The sequence below is a fragment of the Dipodomys spectabilis genome, unplaced genomic scaffold, assembly GCF_019054845.1.
Source record: "Dipodomys spectabilis isolate Male_0828 unplaced genomic scaffold, ASM1905484v1 ptg000485l, whole genome shotgun sequence".
Classification (NCBI taxonomy): Eukaryota; Metazoa; Chordata; class Mammalia; order Rodentia; family Heteromyidae; genus Dipodomys; species Dipodomys spectabilis.
Genome location: NW_024871162.1, coordinates 37,195 through 55,837, shown reverse-complemented (window position 1 = coordinate 55,837; position 18,643 = coordinate 37,195). Strand labels below are relative to the sequence as shown.

Below are 18,643 nucleotides of genomic sequence, written 5' to 3'. Positions count from 1 at the left end.
TTTCTTTTTTCTTCTTTCCTTTTTGCTTTGCTTTACTCCTTTCTGTCACTGTTTTTGATTTCTGTACCTTTTGTCTTGTATGTACGTTTATCTGCCTTGGACAGGGGAAAGAGAAGCACAGAAATGGTGGGACAAAGGGTGAACCAATTCAGCAGTGATCCTCACTAGACACTATGTTACAAATGAACTGTACATCTTGGGGGGAGGGAGGGAAGTTAGGAAGGAAAAACCTGGGAGAAAATGAGGGAAGGGGTAATATCGTTCAAAAGGAAATGTAGTCATTACCTGAATCATGTAACAATACAATTTAAAAATAATAATTTAAAAAAAAAGAAAAAGAAAAAAAAAGACTTAGTATTCCTTCCTAACTAGGATAAAGCCATGAGTCCCAGTACTGACAAAAAAAGAAAAGAAAAACAAACAAAAGTCAGCATTAAAAGTTTTGTTACTAAATGGCAAGTCAGTTGCTAGGTGCTATGATTTTAATATCTAAAAAGAAACTCCAACTTATGGTGTAACAATTATCAATTACCAATCATATAGACATTTATAAACCACACTCACATTCACACATCACAGAGATTGAACAATGAATGGGATTTCATTGGGACTTTTTCTCATCTGCCAGTTTTGTCTAACTTTGCTTATCTGTGCTTCTGTTGTATGACTTTACCCAATAGATCACAGGCAAATTCTGTGCCCAACCAACAGACAAACAGCACCCACTGTGTACATTAACAAAACTCAGGGATAAGCCAACACTGTCATTTGTGCAGTGTACAGTCTTCGGTCTAGAGCAAATGCAGTGCTTAGCAACGCGTGTCCAGACTCCTACCGTATTTCACTTCTGGGAGTATAAACCCACATTGCATTGCCTTCTGCCTCATTTTCTTGGGCTTTCCTTATGATTTTTGCTCTGTGCATTTTTGCTTCTCTGAATATTGCTCTTAGCATGTGAACTCTTAGAGTGAATGGTGAAATCTTTCACTTGACTCCACAGTGTTATCTAATACAGTTATATAATACTTCAGTCTTGAGGAAACGAACCCACCCATCTATTCTCATAAAGCTGATGTTTAAATAGGAGTAACTCTGAAGTCTTAAATAATTTACTCACGTGGATCACAGGATGAGCTCTTTGTTAACTTCCACACCCATGCTAGCTCAAGTCTGACTCAAACAAAAGGCAAACTCAACATTTCTGATGGGACAATTACTGGAGTATCGCTCATATTCATTCCCAACTTTCTACTGCATGCCTAGGAAGGATTTTACTGAGCCATCTATGAATAGAATCCAAAAGAACAATATCAGGACATGAAAGGGCCGGTTCATTGTCTAGTTAGCTCATCAGAGATCCGTGAAGTGTGTCTTTAGGGTATTGGTTTGTGAGATCTATGTAGCTCTCCCACAGAAAATCCAGTTGGCTGAATTAGAGATCTGCTGAATAATTGTTTTGCGGTTCAACCATTATACCAGGTGCCTTATTTTGTGAGGTTACTTCAGATTATTTTCCCAAAGTAGAGACAGAATGTCCTGAATTACCCATTGTTTGGATCATTCTCACATGAGACAAAGAGCATAGTTGTGAAAAGACTGGCCAAATCTGTGGGTGAGTAGATATTTTTCTGGGGCTGAGCCAACAAACTAATCAAGTAGGAACCAAACCCAAGATTTGTGTCTCATAAAAACCAGCCTGTAATCATGTTTCTCAAATTTTTCCATGAAAGAAAAATAACTTCACAAAATAGAAGTTATTCTTAACGCACACTCCTGGGGAAATCTGAGGATAGAACCTAAAGGATTAGGTCTAAATACAAAATAGTCCACCGCCTTAGGATTTCTTTCTTTAAAAAGTGTGCGAGCCTTGGATTTTGCTGTGCTACGTTACAAAGTAATTATTGCACTGCAAGCATCATGCTTTGAACTGCTTATAGGTGAAGTTACTTGCTATCTCTTATTCCCCTTCCAAGCTATGGAGTTTAATTAATGGAATAATGTTTAACCTGTGGCTTTTCATAACTCCTGACTGTTAACTACTGCTATGAATTCAGTTGCTGAGAGGTAAAAATGAGACACATAAAAAAATGAACTTCAAGCCAGGTGCTGGCCTGTAATCCTAGCTACTCAAGAGGCTGAGATCTGAAGATAGTAGTTCAAAGCCAACCCAGGCAGGAAATTCTGTGAGACTCTTATCTTCAATTAACCACAAAAAGTTGGAAGTGGAGTTGTGGCTTAAGTGGTAGAATGCTAGCTTTGAGCAAAAAGAGCTCAGGGACAGCATCCAGGCCTGAGTTCAAGCCTTATTACTGGCACATACACACACAAAAGAGCAACTTCCAAAAACAGCTTGGAAGCCCGATGACAGACAAAAAAAAAATGAACTTTAAGAAAGTACAGGAGCTGGTTCATGCCTGTAATGATAGCTACTCAGAAAGCTGAGATCTAAGGACTGAGGTTCAAAACCAGTGTGGGCAGACAAGTTAGTGAGTCTCTTTGTCTAACTAACTACCAGAGAGCTGGGAATAAAAGCAAGGCTCAAGTGGCAGAATGCCAACCTGAGCAGAGAAGTTGAGTAAGTGTAAGGCCTTGAGTCCAAGCCCCACAAATACAAGAAGGTTATATGATGCTCAAAATATAGGATATAGAAAGCTTTATTGAAGCAGGAACGATGGCATTAGATTTCAAAGACTATAGGTATCTGTTAAAATGACTGCTTCTTTGCCTCAATTAAAATAAATGTCTTTGTCTTTGTCAAGTTATGTTAACTAAAAAGCTATACTAAGAAAACAAACTAGCTAAGCTATTGGCAGTGCTGTATTAAGTTAGTGGATACTTCTGCATGCAGATGATGTTATTTTTAGGTAGATCCACTTTGTGGAATTTGAAAATGCATATAATTAATAAATGATAACTCTTAATTTCTTTTACAAAACCTGGAGTTTTAGCCTCATGATGTCTTATAACTGGATGGCATCAATGCACCAGAATAAAGATGCCCCAAGTTTCTGTGACAGTTCATTTGGCATGCTAACTTGGACAGGCTATGTTGCCCAGTTATTTGGTCAAAAACCAGTCTGACTATTACCACGATGACATAAGCTAGATATTATGAACATTAATGACCAGTAGACTTTGAGTAAAGCAGAGTATTTTTGCAAAACATGGGTGGGTCTCATTCAATCAGTTGAAGACCATCAGAGAGCCAGGGCAGCCTTCCCAGAAAAGTAGCGACAATCCTTCCTCAACTCAACACTGTATTTTGGAAACCCTCGTTCTTTCCTGTCTACTGGCATAGCCTGCAAATCTGAACTGAAGGCTGCAGTATAAACTACTACTAGATTTTTCCAGCCTTCACTACAGACGTTAGATTCTCCAGTCTCTAAGTCATATGAACCAGTTTCTTCAAATAAGTCCTTTACACACCTGTCATAACTACCTTGAAGGCTTATATCGGAAGACCACTGTTTGAAGCCAGACTCTGCAGGAAATTTCCCAAGACCCTTTTTCTACCCACAGCTGATGAGCCACTGTCCACCTAGGCAATGTGGGACGCTGAGATTGAGAGGCTCAGGATTCCAGGCCAGCCTGAGCAGAAGAACCCATGAGACTTCATCTCAGTGGAAAGAAGCAGGACCTAGTGGCACTCGCTTGTGATGCCAGCAACCATGAGAAGCCTGAAACAGATAGATTACATCCAGGCTCATGCTTAGGGAAAGAAGTATCACATTATCTTTACAATAATCAAGAAGGAACAGGAGGCTTGTGCCTATAATCCTAGCGACACAGGAGGCTGAGATAATGAGGATTACAGTTTGAAGCCAGCACAGGCAGACCAGTCCTTGAGACTCTTATTGTTATTGTTGTTGTTGTTTTTAAGTAGTTGTACAAAGAACGTGCCAGTTAATAAAGCAGTTTATGAACACAAGGTGTCTTGATCAATGTCACCCCTTTCAACATTCCCACCCACCCTTTCCCCACTCACTCCTTCCTTCGCTCTTCTTAATTCCACCAGATCTACATTGGATTGTAGATCCAATTGACTGTATTCTTCCTATTCTCCTCTCCATTTGTCTACCCATTTCCTCTTGATCCCGCTCCACCCCTTTCAAATGCTGAACTTTCACTAATTTTCAAGTTACTGAACTTTGCCATTACCTTCCTAGGCAATTATGCTATTTGAGTCCTCCCTTGAATCTACCATATTTCAGTTAATACATTTGTATACACTTACATACCACCCAAGACTCTTAGCTCCAATTAACTAACCAAAAGGTAGAAGTGGTCCTGTGGTTAAAGTGGTAGAGCATTAGACTTGAGCAAAAAAGCTCAAGAACAGTATCTAGGCCCTGAGTTCAAGTCCCAGGACCAGTACATTTAAACACAAAAAAATCAACAACAACAAAAATTCATGGCTAGAAGCATGACTCTAGGTTAAAAGTATCTGTCTAGGAAGGCCAAAACCTTGAGTTGAAATGCTCAGCACTAGTAAAAATTAAATAGTCTCTTAGTCTCTCTCCCCTGTCCCTCCCCCTCTCTCTTTCGCTCTCTTTCGCTCTCTCTCTACAAACACACACACACACACACACACACACACACACATCTCTGCTCTTCCTTCTCCTCCTTCTCCATACCTCCTGCTGCTTCTACGTCTCTAGAGAACATTGACTAATACAGTGGCCAAATTATAGGGAGGAAAAGACAATAATTAAATGGGAAATGTCAGAAAGATCTTCAGGATGGAAAATCTGGTGACCGAATTCAGAGTAAAAACAATCTGTCAGAGTCTGAAAATGTTTTGAATTCCAACAGCATACTCATAACCACACAGACCTGTCACAGACTTGACTATCAAACTTCTTGCTTTTGGGACAAAAGTTCAGCTGGTTGGTGTTCTATTCCTAGTGCATATTCTCTGGGTACCAGATCAAGGCTTTGCCCTTAACTAGCCTTGCCCTTAACAGACCTGTTTTTTCTGGCCAGATATTTAGGGCAGGACCTGGTTTTGATTATTTTTGGTACGAGATTCTCTAGAACACTAGGATTCAATATACAATAATTGATTGGATGGAAACAGCCTTTTGATTTTTAAAATCAGAACCTAATAAAATAATAAAAATTAATTTTTCCTAAAGCAGATACGTGTTTTTGTCATGTTGGCTAAAAACATGATTTTCTTCTCAAAAAAGAAGGAAGAATTGGATTTTTTGTCAAGGAAAATTAAAAGATATTATTAAATGTAACTATGTCAGGTGATCACATAAAAGTCTTTAAAAGTATACTTATATAAATAAAATAAAATTTGAGATATTATTTCTGAAATGTATAAAGATAAAATCTCCTCCTCCTCCTTCTCCTCTTCTATTCATTTTTCTCCTTGTTCTACATTTTTTTTTAATTTTAAGACAGGATCTTGCTAGGTAGCTGAAGTTGGCATGCCCCTCACAATCCTCTTTCAATAGCCTCTCGAGTGCTAGGATTACAGGTATGCAGTCACACTAAGCATTTTTTTAAAAAGCCAGTTGCTCAGAAAATCTAATTCAGGCTGTTTCTCCTTCATATGATTACCTAGAACATAGCAAGCATAAAATTGTTATATCCACTTTTTATCATAGAAATAGTTGTAGAGATGGTGATGTCCAAATAAACTTTTCTTTTTTTATTGTGAAAATACTGTACAGAGGGGTTACAATTACATGGGCAAGATAATGAGTGCATTTCTTATCAAGCATTGTAGCCTCCTCCTTTGTTTCCCCTTCCCATCCCCTCCTCCCCCAACCTCCTACCCAACCTTCCCCCTCCCCACCAAAGTTGAAAAGTTCGTTTTCAACATGACGACTTGTATGTCTCATTGTTGCAATGGGTCCACCTGTATCCCTATTTAAACGATTTGTTTTGTCCCTTCCCCTCCACAAATTATAACATCAATTACAGTGAAAGCAGGGGTTATACCGTGGGGGAGGGTCATACAAAACAACAAAGAAATAATCTTATAAATGTGTTAGAAACAGTCACATGAAAGAAAAAAAAACATTTGAGTACATACCTTAGGGTTCATTTCACCTAACATCAATTTATCTGACCTTTTCTGCTTGCCTCAGACATATACTAGTAATTGCAAATAAGGGAAACCATGGGACCTATGTTTCTTTGGGTCTGGCTTACTTCACTTAATATAATTTTTTCCAAGCCTTTCCATTTCCTAACAAATGGGGCAATGTCATTCTTTCTGATGGAGGCATAGAATTCCAAATAAACTTTTCTATACATTGTTCCTTTCCTTTTATTCTAATACAGGAATTTGAACTCTGGGCCCTGTACTCCCTCTGCTCAGATCTCAGCCTCCTGAGTAGCTAGGATTACAAGTGTGAGCCACTCTACTTGGCATCCACCTTATGTGTCAAAACCTAGGTTTAAGTCTACTTTTTCTAGAACTAGAAAGCAGCATAGTACACTTAAGTGTAAGCTCTATTTAGGGCAAAATGGGAAGCGCATGTGCAACACTGGATTAGTGAACTAAACAAAGAAAACACCCATAGTATTGGGTGTCAGATTATTTTAGATGCTCTTTGTTTACCTATTTTTATCTTCAAAACTCTACAGTTTGCAGATTCTTCTCTTCAATTTATAATTCTCTTAACTGGCACTCATGGCTAAACTTTATTTGTAAGAAACACTCTCAGCATCCTTAAAAATGTCCTCTCCTAATTCCAAATAAATATTTAGAAAAATGAATTCCAACAGCACACTGAATGTCCCTTCCACTCTGGCCTTTCTTTCAATTCTGAATGTTGTCATGATTTCATATAGTGTGAGACTAAAGTCTTAGATTTATCATAGATCTCATGTTCTAAAACTGAACTTGGAAAAAAAAGATAATGTCTATCAGTTACTCAAGTCCCTTCCCTACTTGGTCTTCTCCATTCTGTTTATTCCACATACACTTCTCTTGATTTGAACTAAACTCTGGACCTAGTTCATTTTTTAAATTTTCTTTGGACTTAATTTCAAAAGTTTCTTGAATGTATTCTGCAAAACAGTTGTGGTTTAGATGCTTTCTATAATTTTATTGCTTAAAAATAACACATAAAAAGTAGTAGGTCTATATTTCCCATAATAATAGGGAAAATACTTTTCTTTGTAAGGTGTTGGGTCTCTCTGTGCTATGAGAGGAAACACGCAGAAGAAATATTAGCCTCATTTTCACCCCAGACAGTTCAGTCTGTAAGTCTTGAAAACTACAATTTGTACTGTCAAAATCCATCCAGTCTATGGAATAGTTCTCATTTACCACTGCAACCCACCCACCATGGAAATAATTCAAGTGCGTAAGTTACAGAATTCATGGCACTCAGAGAAGACAGATTTGCAGGTGCACACTTTGCTGAATAAATTCTTAAGGAAAAGCATTCTCAGATGATAATAAACAAGATAAAAACAAAGGAGCAAGGAAAGCTCTAGAAGAATGAATGTAAGCATAGCAAGAGAGAACTTCTATTTCACATTTAGACAAGTCTAGAGGAATGAAGGTTCGAGTTTTCTCTAGGAAAAAAACTCACCTACTTTTCATGTCGAGTTATATATTTATATATACACTTTTGGTGCTTGAAGTTACATGTGAATAAATACATATGGATAAATAGAGGTTCTAATAGTTTGTCATGTGGTATGAACACAATGAAGTTACTAGCTTTCTCTATCTCTCTACGTATTTCTATCTAGCTATACATATAGTATGTTGACTATTTAAACACCATCATGAGTCTGCTTTTGCCCAAAGCTTTAAAATAAATGAATCAATATGCCACACAATCTGACTCCAACTTCAAGCACTTGTATAAGGAATGAGATCATTTTCACCACATTTAATTCAGCATTGATACTTACCTTGCTGGACACAGACCATTGCTGCTTTCTAAATAAAGAGGCCAGCAAGAGAAAAATCTCACACAAATGGCTACATAATAGTAAAACAGTATGATACTTACCTTCATGCATCCTCTCCCATTGAGAAGCTATGAGCTGGCTGTTTTCAGCTGGGCAATGGTAAGAATGTTCTTTGGTTAATAATAAAGGAAAGAAAAGCTCCAGACATCAAGAACTTGGGTTAACCATTGACATAGATTTGTTCCTATAATTCCACTTGGGAATCTGCATAGGTAGCCCTTGGCATTGTACAACCCAGGTGATAGCTAGTCAGCTGAGACAGAGATTACCTCACTCCCTCTGTACCTCTGAAGGTCACTCAAATATACCCTGACCAAGTTTTCCCTTAGTCAGGCATACAAGGAGGAAGAATACCTGAGCCAAAGATATGCTCAACAAGGCCAGTAAATGACTCAAATTTACAAACAGGTTTGCTGAGAACTAACCTATGAAAACTCAGGCCAGTTTCCAGATTTCATCTGAATCATGCAAAAAAAAAAATCCTTTCCACCAGCACATTGTCCATATCCAGGCAGGGAAGGGCTGAGATTGCATATGACAATGCAAATGGAGACAGGATAATTGGAATCAAGTAATTGAACACTCATTTCTTCCTTTACCCTATGATCCTTGAAAAATTATTCATCCCAGCAGTTTAAACTCTAGAAAAGAAAGGTAGGAGCTAAACTGTCTTCTTACCTTAGGAACCAGAGCAAGAGATTGAGATGGTAAATAAAATTCATCCCGTGATCCAGTCCTCAGTGTGCAGTCTTTCAGTTGCTCTACCTGGCAGTGGGTTCCTAATGCTAATGGGGTTATATGAAATATGGAGGGGGTCATGTGGCATTGAGTGTTGAGAGAAAGAGGTAGATTTAAAACGCTAGCATCAGGATTATGGTCCAGGTAATATAAAAGTAGTCATGAGGAACTAAAGAAATATCAGTTGTGTCTAGGAAACCTTAAAGGAATAGCTTGGTGGCTGGGTATGAGTGCTTTTCTTCTTTGTTTCAAGGAGCATTGGTACACAGACGACCTGAGAGACTACCATGCATGGTGAGCTCTCCACGTTTAAGGGTCTTGGCTAGGTGGTGGTTCTCGTTGCTGTTTGCATTCATTTTGTTTATTTTTGAGCTAGAGATTAAGTCTAGGGCCTCTGCCAACTTGAGCTCTATAAGCTCTACCACTTGAGCCATACTGCAACCCCATTTGGGATGTCATTGTTGCTTTGCTCCATATTGCTTTTACTGTACTGAGTTATGAACTCCAAGCTTTATGGCTTGCTAGGCAGGTGCTCTACCACTTGAGCCACATCTCCAAGCCCGATCCTCTCTTTTTATTTTTGGCTCTTCTTATTTTCAGGTAGAGTCTCATGCTTTCGCTCGAAGCAAACCTCAGGCCATGATCCTCCTACTGATGGCCTCCTGCGTACCTGGGACCACACGCCATTCATTGATTGAGCAGGCTTTCCTAACTTTTTTTACCTGGATTAGCTTTATACTGTTGTCTTCACATTCTCTACCTCCTGAGTTTACAGGCAAGAGCCACCACACTTGGTCACTTGGGGTGATTGGGCTTTTACTTTTATTTTCCCAAACCCAAACACTTGGGAAAGGAAGATTGTATTACAGAGTCATCACAGCCACCTATTAGCTGTGTGATTTCTGTATCCCAGTTTCCTCACCTTTAAAATGAGGGCCCCATTCATGACCATTTGCCACGGCAGCAACACCAACCTCAGGGAGATGATCAGTACTTTAGGCTGTGAGCTTCATAGAGGTTGTGACCTTCAAATGAGGACACAGCACCTTGCAACCTGTTATACAGGGCCTGCAGAAGAATGCAAACCTTCCAGCAGACTTCACTTTTCAGTCACCCATAAACGTCAGAGAAGCAGTGGACCTAGAAGTTACCTTCTGTGCAAAGAAACTCAAAGGCCAAATAAACACCTACATTTTCTTTCTTACTCACTGAGGTGGTTTTCATGTGACATGTCTGTAAACTCATCCAGGTAGATTGTTTTTTTTTTTTAGTAAGAATAAGCACTCTCTTTATGCATGCTCCATCTGAAAGGACTTTTAAGAGAGATCCACTTGATTTTCTCTGTTCTGAGGTGAATTGTAGGAGAGGTAACTCAGAGTGAGTGTCTGGGTTGGTCTGAGAAAATGAAACACCTGAAGGGATCCCGGGGAAAATTGGAAGGTTTCCCAATTTTAACCGAGTAGCATGCCTTCATTCCTTTGCTTGAAATAAATTCTGGGACAACTGGACATACTCATACTCACACATAAGCAAAAACAAAACACACAAACAAAAACATCCCCACCACTTGAAAAGGCAGAAAAAAAGGGCACCAAGTTTGACTGTTTTGACACACTGTCTCTTCGAGCTACCTTCCCTTTATTGAAGCTTCTCTTTGGAGATCCATTTGATCCTCTGAGAACCTGGATCAAACCAAATGCATATTTGTTTTTTAAGATTGTACCATTACAAGATGGCGAAAGAATTCATAACTTGAATGGAAAAACTTGACATGAAAGTTTTTGTGTCAATCATGTGTCCCTTTTGGCTCTGTGATTTCAGGACTGGTCTGAGAAGAGGTTAAACTAGGAGAGGATGACGTCTCACGAAGTCTTCTAACTCTGCAATTATCTAGCTATAACTTGCCTCTGGTTTTTGTAATAACTATGACCCAAGGATGGTTTTTAGATTTTTTTTTTTGAAGACCGAGGAAAAAAAATGTAAAAAAGAGGAATCATCTGTGATGTGTGGAATTTATATGAAATTCAGGTGCCCATCAATCAAGTTTGTGTGAACACAGCTAAGCCCATTCACTTGCATACTGTAATGGCTTCCATGTTACAATGACAGAATTTAGGAAAACTCAATGTCTCACTAGACATGTAATGTTAGTATTGTTAGTATCATAGTATCTCTTTAGTGGTTGGCCCCTTACAGAATAACTTTAGCCAATCCTCAATCTGGTGAAACCATAGAATTCACTTCTCTCCAATGGCAAATTCCTTCTTTTCTGATGAATGACCTAGTCTACAGCCATACCACCCTGAATGCACCCGATCTCATCTGATGAGTGACCTTCTTCATATGGTTTGAGTCAAAGCCAACTGTTGTTTCTTTGACTGAAAATTCCATTGCTCTAGTGAAGATCACAGGCCACAAAGGTCTATGTGTTCAAGACTGGACTGTTAGCCCCTGGTGTAACTGGATTGGATCTTCAAGAAGTGGAACCACTTTGGAGCAAAGTTAGGTCACCAAGATGAGCCTTGAAGGTCATTCAATCCTCTTCTTTTCCCGTTTACTTTCTAGTTGCCATGAGATGAATAGGTTTGCTCCACGATGCTTCCTGCCCATCTCAGCATCCCTGCCCTCCTCAACAAACAAACAAACAAACAACTGAGCCAACATACCATACACCAAAACCTGTGAAGCCATGAGCAAAAATTAATCTTTTCTTCCATTTAGGCCTTTAAAGTCAATTTATTTCAGGTTTCTGAAATAGCCACAGAAAGTTAACACACCTATCTTTACTCTTGGGTTTTTGATTTGTTTTTAGTTAGCTCTTTCTGCGCCTCCACTAAGCATCAATTAGGTATTGGTTAACAAAAAATAATTTTTAAGGCACAATTTCTTTTCATCTGTATCTTAACACTTCTGTATCTTAACACTTCTTTGCCATACATACTTCTTACCTCCTTCACTAAATCTTTTACATTTAATAAGCAGGAACTGGCTGACTTGTTAACTGCCTTCGGATCCAGCAAGCTGTCAGGGCAAAAGGTAGGCAATAATAGATTCTAAGGACTGGATGCTTTTTTGAATTAATCAAGTATATCATATCTAGGGGCAGAAACATTGATTAGCTTACCCACCTTGACTCTCTTCTCTTCAACTGGGTATCTTGTGAGTCTCCAGATCATTCCTCGTCCACCTCTCCCACCCGGTCAGAGGTTCACAATCCCCACTTCAGAGATCCACCCTGCCAACATCACAAGGATTTGGTCATGCTTAGATGGCACTCAACTCCATACCTCAGCTCTTGAAATTTCCCTTTGAGTGTCTCATTCCCACTAGAAAGGATTTCTGTGTTTCGTTTTGTTCTAAGCTCTCTTTGAAATAGATGGTAAGAGGCAGAGAGGCAAGGGAAAAAAGAAGAAGAAAAAGAAAAAAGCCAATTTTAACATTTTTTTTTCTTAAAGAACAATCTGATTCGGTATTTCCCCATGATTATGCATAGAACTTCAACAATGATTCAAAAATCATAACATTTGAAATAGCCTGGTTTCACATAGCCTAGGACATAGATAAAATAGCCTGATTAATATTAAGACAAAGAGCTGGGGTACCATCTGAGCCCCAGTGGCTCATGACTATAATCTTGATTATCCAGGAGGCTGAGATCTGAAGAGTACAGTTCTAAGCCAGCCCCAGCAGAAAAGTCCATGAGACTCTTACCTCCAATAAATTTCCAGAACTATCAGAAGTAGAGCTGTGGCTCAAGTGGTAGAGTGTAAATCTTGAGCAAAAAGAATCTCAGGGATAGCACCTAGGCACTAAGTTCAATCCCTAGGACAGGCAAAAAAGAAGAAAACACATTGCCATATCTGCCTGGTAGATGGGGAAGAAAAAAAGGATATCTTAAAAAAAAATTCTCTCCCAGGTATTTAAAGTCATATATGTGTATATGTTCATTGTGGACAACATGAGTTAAGAGTTCAAAGAAAGTAATAAAAATCACTCTCTTCAATTTCCTTCAGCACAATTTTTCTCCATCTTTTTCTTAGTTGTTTTAGCAAAAAGAAAGAGAGAAGTTCAATAATATTTACATGTTTGAATCTCGCATGGGAGTTCTAATTGTGCTTTCGAGAACTGTTGAAGCAAGATACTTCCCTGCATGGAAGAGTGAGTCAGGGAGAATTTTGGAGCCAACATGTTCGTTTTCTGGAACTCCTAGTTATGCTGTGTGAGCTGATGGCTTACACTACATTATGAGGATTAACTGAAACGCTGCCCTGGATGAATTTTATAAAGTATCAAACATGCATCCAGTATTTAAAGGAGATGGCCAAATATCAGGTATATTTTCTTCCTCCTGAAAAGGTACTTGTAAATTGAGACGATCAATTTAAAGTGCTAATGATGGCAGGCCTTTCACAGTAAATGGCCTCAGACATGGATGAGTTGTCTTCCAAAGAAACCCTCATTTATTTGTGCCAGTACTGGGACTTGAACTCAGGGCCTTGTGCTTGCTCATTGCTTTTTCATTCAAGGACAGTGCTTTACCAGTGAAACCATACCTCCACCCTTGGCTTTTTGCTGGTTAGTTGGAGATCAGAGTCTCATGGATTGGGGCTGGCTTCACTCTGTGATCCTCAGATCTCAGCCTCCTACTTCCCTAGAATGACGGTATAACCCACTGGTACCCAGCTAATAAGTCCTTCTTTTAAAACCTAATTTACTTTCATGTCTGGCCAAGGGAAGATTTCACAGAACTACATGGATTTTTGCTATTCCCAGTCCCCTCCCTGAATTCCTTGCCACCTGATTGTCGCTGTCTTATCCAATGGACAGCAAATTCCATGTGTTACCTCCCTTGCCACAGCCAGCCTTCTCAAACAGACGCATAATCCTTTCCTTCCCAATGTGTGCTCTTCTGCACCGATTTAAACTTCACTGATGGATTGTAAAATGGAAAGACCTTGTTACCTCATTCCCTTCCCAGACATTTCCCCCCCTAATGCTTTCCTTTCCCCCCAAATAAGAATTAAAAGTGATATTTCTTTTGACAGCTGGTAACTAATCCCACTTCAGCAGGAAAGAGAAGAGGAAGCCAACAAAGGAATTTTCCATTCCTGTCTCTTTTAATTTTTTTCCACATCAGGTACTTCTCAAAAATCTAGACATTTCCAGTATGTCTGTATATCTCGTTGTTTTGTCTAGCAGAACTGTGGGTCCTTTAACTTCTCCTGTGTGGACGGGAAACCTGACTGAGCTGATGTTTGTATTTGGAGGAGGGAAAACTTGAGAACCCTGGAATCTCCAGAGGAACTAGAGCTGAAATGTGATGCCCAGGCTTATGCAAATAGGAGTTTTTTCCCCCTCCTTTGTAAAGATGAAATTCACACAGATCACAAGTCAAAAATTGTCTCCTACAGAAACAAGAAGTACAATGTTGACTTTTACAATAAGTCTGGGTTCAAAAATATTTTCCCAATTTTACTGCCTTCCTCTGTTTCCTGCCTCCCTCCCCCTCCTTCTCCATTATTTCTTTTCTGCGAGCTACTAAAGAGCTTTGTATAATTCACTGTGCTTTAGGACCTCCACAATGCCAACGACAAGCTACAGAGGGAAAGTCAGGTACCAACCAGATGGTTCATTCCTATAATCCTAGACTCTCTCAGGGGGCTGCAACCTTCAGGATCAAAATTTGATGCCAGCCAGGCCAGAAAAGTTATCTGAACATAATCTCCCAATAACCAACCCAAAATAGCAACATTGGAGCTGTGGCTTGTGTGGCAGAGCAGCAGCCTAGCAAACAGAAGTTGGGAGTATACATTGATGCACTGGGATACAGTAGATCAGGGTGGAGAGGGTGGGGGCGGGAAGAGAAGGTACAGAGGAAAAAGAAGCATCTTGAATTTGCTTTTACAAGGACCAATCCAGTCCAGTATTTAAGAGAATTAAAATATTTTCAAAGGAATAATTTTTTAAAGTGGTGAAATTGGTTTTCTAAAGCTGATAGTTTGTACAAAATATGAATGAATGATATTCATGTATGTTGATATCATTCTAAGTGGAATGAATTATTTAAGATGAAGTCTGCTGCAACATGCTGTGTTCTGTCTAAGTAACTAAAGGCTTCCCTCTGGAAAGGAAGCAGACCTTTACTGAAATGCAAATCTGGCCTATAAGTGGGACAGACCAGAGGGAGCTGAGAAGAAGTGATCAGTGATTACTGAAATCAGAGAGTACTGGAAGAACTGGGCCAAAGTAAAGGAGACAAAATGGTTCTTGCTATTTCCAAAGATGATAAAACGAGACAATATGAGATAAATAAGGAGTTAAAGATAATTCTAGGCTTTCATGTATATGTGGGAGATTATTCTAATGTGTCTTATCTTTCAATGAGAAGAAAATTCTTCAATAGGATCAGCTAAGTAGATCTAGCCAGGCATTGTAACGAGAGACAGACAGACAGACAGACAGAGACTGACAGAAATAGAGACAGGGAGACAGGAAGAGTCAGAGAGAAATGAAAGAGATGAGAGGAAAAAGATAGAAGAGGAAGAGAAAGAGGAGAAGAGGAAGGAGGAGGAGAAGAAAGAGGAAAAAGGGAAGTGGGAGAGAGAAACGGGAGGAGGAGGGAAGGGAAAGGGAAAGAAGAAGGTTAGGGACAGGGAGGGAGAGAGAAGGGACGTGGTTTAAGTTTGGCCTAAGCGGAATGTTTTGGAGACTCCATTTCAACTGCTAAAATGGTATACATAGTGGTAAGTGTCTGTCATGCAAACTATGTGGGAAGTATAAATAGGAGGATCATAATCCATGCTATCCTGAACATAAACTTGACACTCTAGTCAAAACATTAAGCAAAATGAGAGTGAGGCTCAAGTCCCAACTCCTAATTTCAAGCTCTAGTATTTAAAAAAACACATAAAAAACAAAAACAGCACACAAACTGTATATCATGTCTAATTATATCCAAAATAAGTAAACGTTAGTTGCTTTTAATCACTTATGAAGCAGCATCTTTCACAGTAAATTTAGAGCAAATGAAGAGGAAGTGGCGCTGTGGCTCAAGTGGTAGAGCGCTCGCCTTGAGCTGAAGAGCTGAGGGACAGCGCCCAGGCCCAGAGTTCAAGCCCCACGGCCGACAAAAAAAAAAAAAAACAACTATATAGAACAAATGAAGACAAAGCAGAAATTACATGGTCTATCCATAAAGTGTTTTTAACAGTTCGGTATTAGATGTCATTATCTACTAAAAGTGAATTTAGGAAATGGGGGAAAATACAACAGAAGGGCCCATCAGCTGCACTAGACATTGATGAAAATGAACTAAGCATCTCAAGGGCAGCGGTGGGAGGGAGAGAATGAGAGGAAAAGAGGGAAAAGCTTACACAAAGCAAAAGGAAAGAAATGTACATATCACCTGATTTTGGAAGAAATAGTTGTACTGTCAACATTTATAGAATTCACAAACTTTATAGACCATGATAATGACAATTTGCCTTGTGAAGATTAAAATGTGTCCGTGACTTTAACTATCACTATCCCATAATACTGTGAAATTTGTGAAATTTAGGTAATCAATCTCAATAAAAAATGATTTTAAAAAAGTGAATTCAGAATGGGATATAAATGAATTTACTTTTTTGTTTTAGGTAAATTGAAATCACCATGGAGTAGAGATTGGTAGAAGCAAGAAATGACACAATGTGTTTGTTGCCTCTGTGTGTGTATCCCCTCTAAATGAAAAGCTAAGATACAAACGAAATAACACTTCGGTAAACTAAAGGAATAGATTCGATGAACTAGAGAAACAGAATGTTCTCAAGCAGGTAAAATGTGTAGGCTCTTTTAAAATGCTAGCTAGGACTATTATCACTACTCCGGAGTCCATCCTTTCTTCTTTCTTTCTTTCTTTTGGCCTGTCCACAAAAGAAAAAAGGCATATATTATTCTAACACCCCCTCCATCCCCTTGATTCAGATTCCACAAAACAGAATCCAACGAAAGAATACAACAGCCTTCTCAACATGCATATTGAAAAGCAATCCATTTTTCACTCATCGGATAATGTTTAATGGCTTGGGTAGCCCAACTTTACTTCGCCTTGTGAGTAATGAAAGACCAGTTCACTCTATTAGGAAATCAGTGAGATGAATCGTAATGAAAACCCATGAAATTCTGCCAGGATCTAGCAAAGGCATGAATAGCCCAGCTTAAAAGTTGAATTTCTTGTTTTCCTTCCTGTGGGGCTCTCTTTGAAAAGGCAAGAAAAAATGGTACAATTAGTCTTTGGAAAACCCATCACAGAATGTGAGGCACAGCCAGTTGGTTAGGTTCACTGTAGGTAAAGGAAAGGAAGCCATGGGGGGGGGGCGGGGGGGGGAGCGGGGAGGAGGGAAGGGGTGGAAAGAGGAATGAAATAATGAGAGGACAAATTTGTAAAAGAAGACCAAGTCTCGTGTTTAGATTCCCTTACTCCCCTGGTGAAATGGGAAAGAGATTCTGTGCTTTAGGAAAGCAGCATTTCCAAGGCTGAGTCCTGAGAAGTGAAAGCATTCAGTGCCACATCCTCTCCAACATCCATGTTTTCTTCCCAATGGCCTCAGCTTCCTGATGGTAGCCTGGCAATCTCATAGCTCTAAGCAAATAGGACCTTCGCATTCCTAAAGCTCACTGAAGTATTCATGATTCCTAGGAAATCCCACAGAACTCAGTAAGAAAAACAGGATTAGAGGCTCACACTCAGAAAAACATCATTGGTAATATATATATATATATATATATATATATATATATATATATATATATATTGTGAAAATGCTGTACAGAGGAGTTACATATACATGGGCAAGATAGTGAGTACATTTCTTATCAAGCATTGTAGCCTCCTCCTTTGTTTACCCTTCCCATCCGTCCCATCCTCCCCCCACCCCCCCCATCCTCCTCCCCCCCACAAGTTGTAAAGTTCATTTTCGACATGACAACTTGTACTTCTCATTGTTGCAACAGGTCCATCCTGTATCCTTATTTAAACGACTTGTTTTTCCCCTTCCCCTCCACAAATTATACCAACATCAAATACAGTGAAAGCAGGGGTTATACTGTGGGGGAGGAACATACAAAGCAACAAAGAAATAATCTTATAATTGCATTAGAAACAAATGCATGAAAGAAAAAAACCATTTGAATACATATCTTAGGGTTCATTTTCCTAACATCACCTTATCTGACCTTTTCTGCTTGACTCATACATATACAGATATTGCAAATAAGGGAAACCATGGGGCCTATGTTTCTTTGGGCCTGGCTTACTTCACTTAATATAATTTTTTCCAAGTGTTTCCATTTCCTAACAAATGGGGCAATGTCATTCTTTCTGATGGAGGCATAGAATTCCATTGTGTATATATGCCACATTTTCTTGATCCATTCATCTACTGAGGGGCATCTGGGTTGGTTCCATAGGTAATATATTTTTTAAAATAGGAGTCGTATAGGCAGCCCCATTTTATACATGTTCAGTGTTAAAGAATGCAAACAAAGAGGGGAAGGGAAAAAACAAAATGCTGAAATAAGGATACAGGATGACCCATTGTAAAACAATGAGATGTACAGGACAGTATGTTGAAAACAAACTTTACAACTTTGGGCGGGGGTGGGGGGTGGGGGGGAGGAGGAGGTGGGGAGGTGGGGAGGAAAGAGATGGGAGGGGAAAAATAAAGGAGGGTGTAACAATGCTCCATAGGAAATGGCCTCATTACCTTGCTCATGTAACTGTAACCCCTCTGTACAGTATCTTTACAATAAAAATTTATATTAAAAAAGAATGCATACATACTACAATAAACAGGAGTCATCCTAGTACTTTACCTTGAGTAATCCCCAAGTTTACTTCTTGAATTGGACTTTGGAAGAAGTCTTTGTAGCCAGTGAGTTTGGGAGATGTGGTAGAAGGAAAAGCATTCTGAAACCT

General features: G+C 39.2%; 1 protein-coding gene across 3 annotated transcripts in view; it reads right to left on the bottom strand.

Annotated features, from left to right (window-relative positions):
• Kcnj16 (potassium inwardly rectifying channel subfamily J member 16) overlaps positions 1-8,263 on the bottom strand; it is a 51,673-nt gene extending 43,410 nt beyond the window's left edge. Inside the window, exon 1 of one of the 3 annotated variants that reach the window (XR_006145778.1) lies at positions 7,989-8,263. The gene's annotated coding sequence lies outside the window, so the exon portion shown is untranslated. The remainder of the gene's footprint in view (positions 1-7,988) is intronic. The other 2 variants (XM_042669137.1, XM_042669136.1) reach the window with 2 other exon arrangements.
• Positions 8,264-18,643: the final 10,380 nt, after the last annotated feature.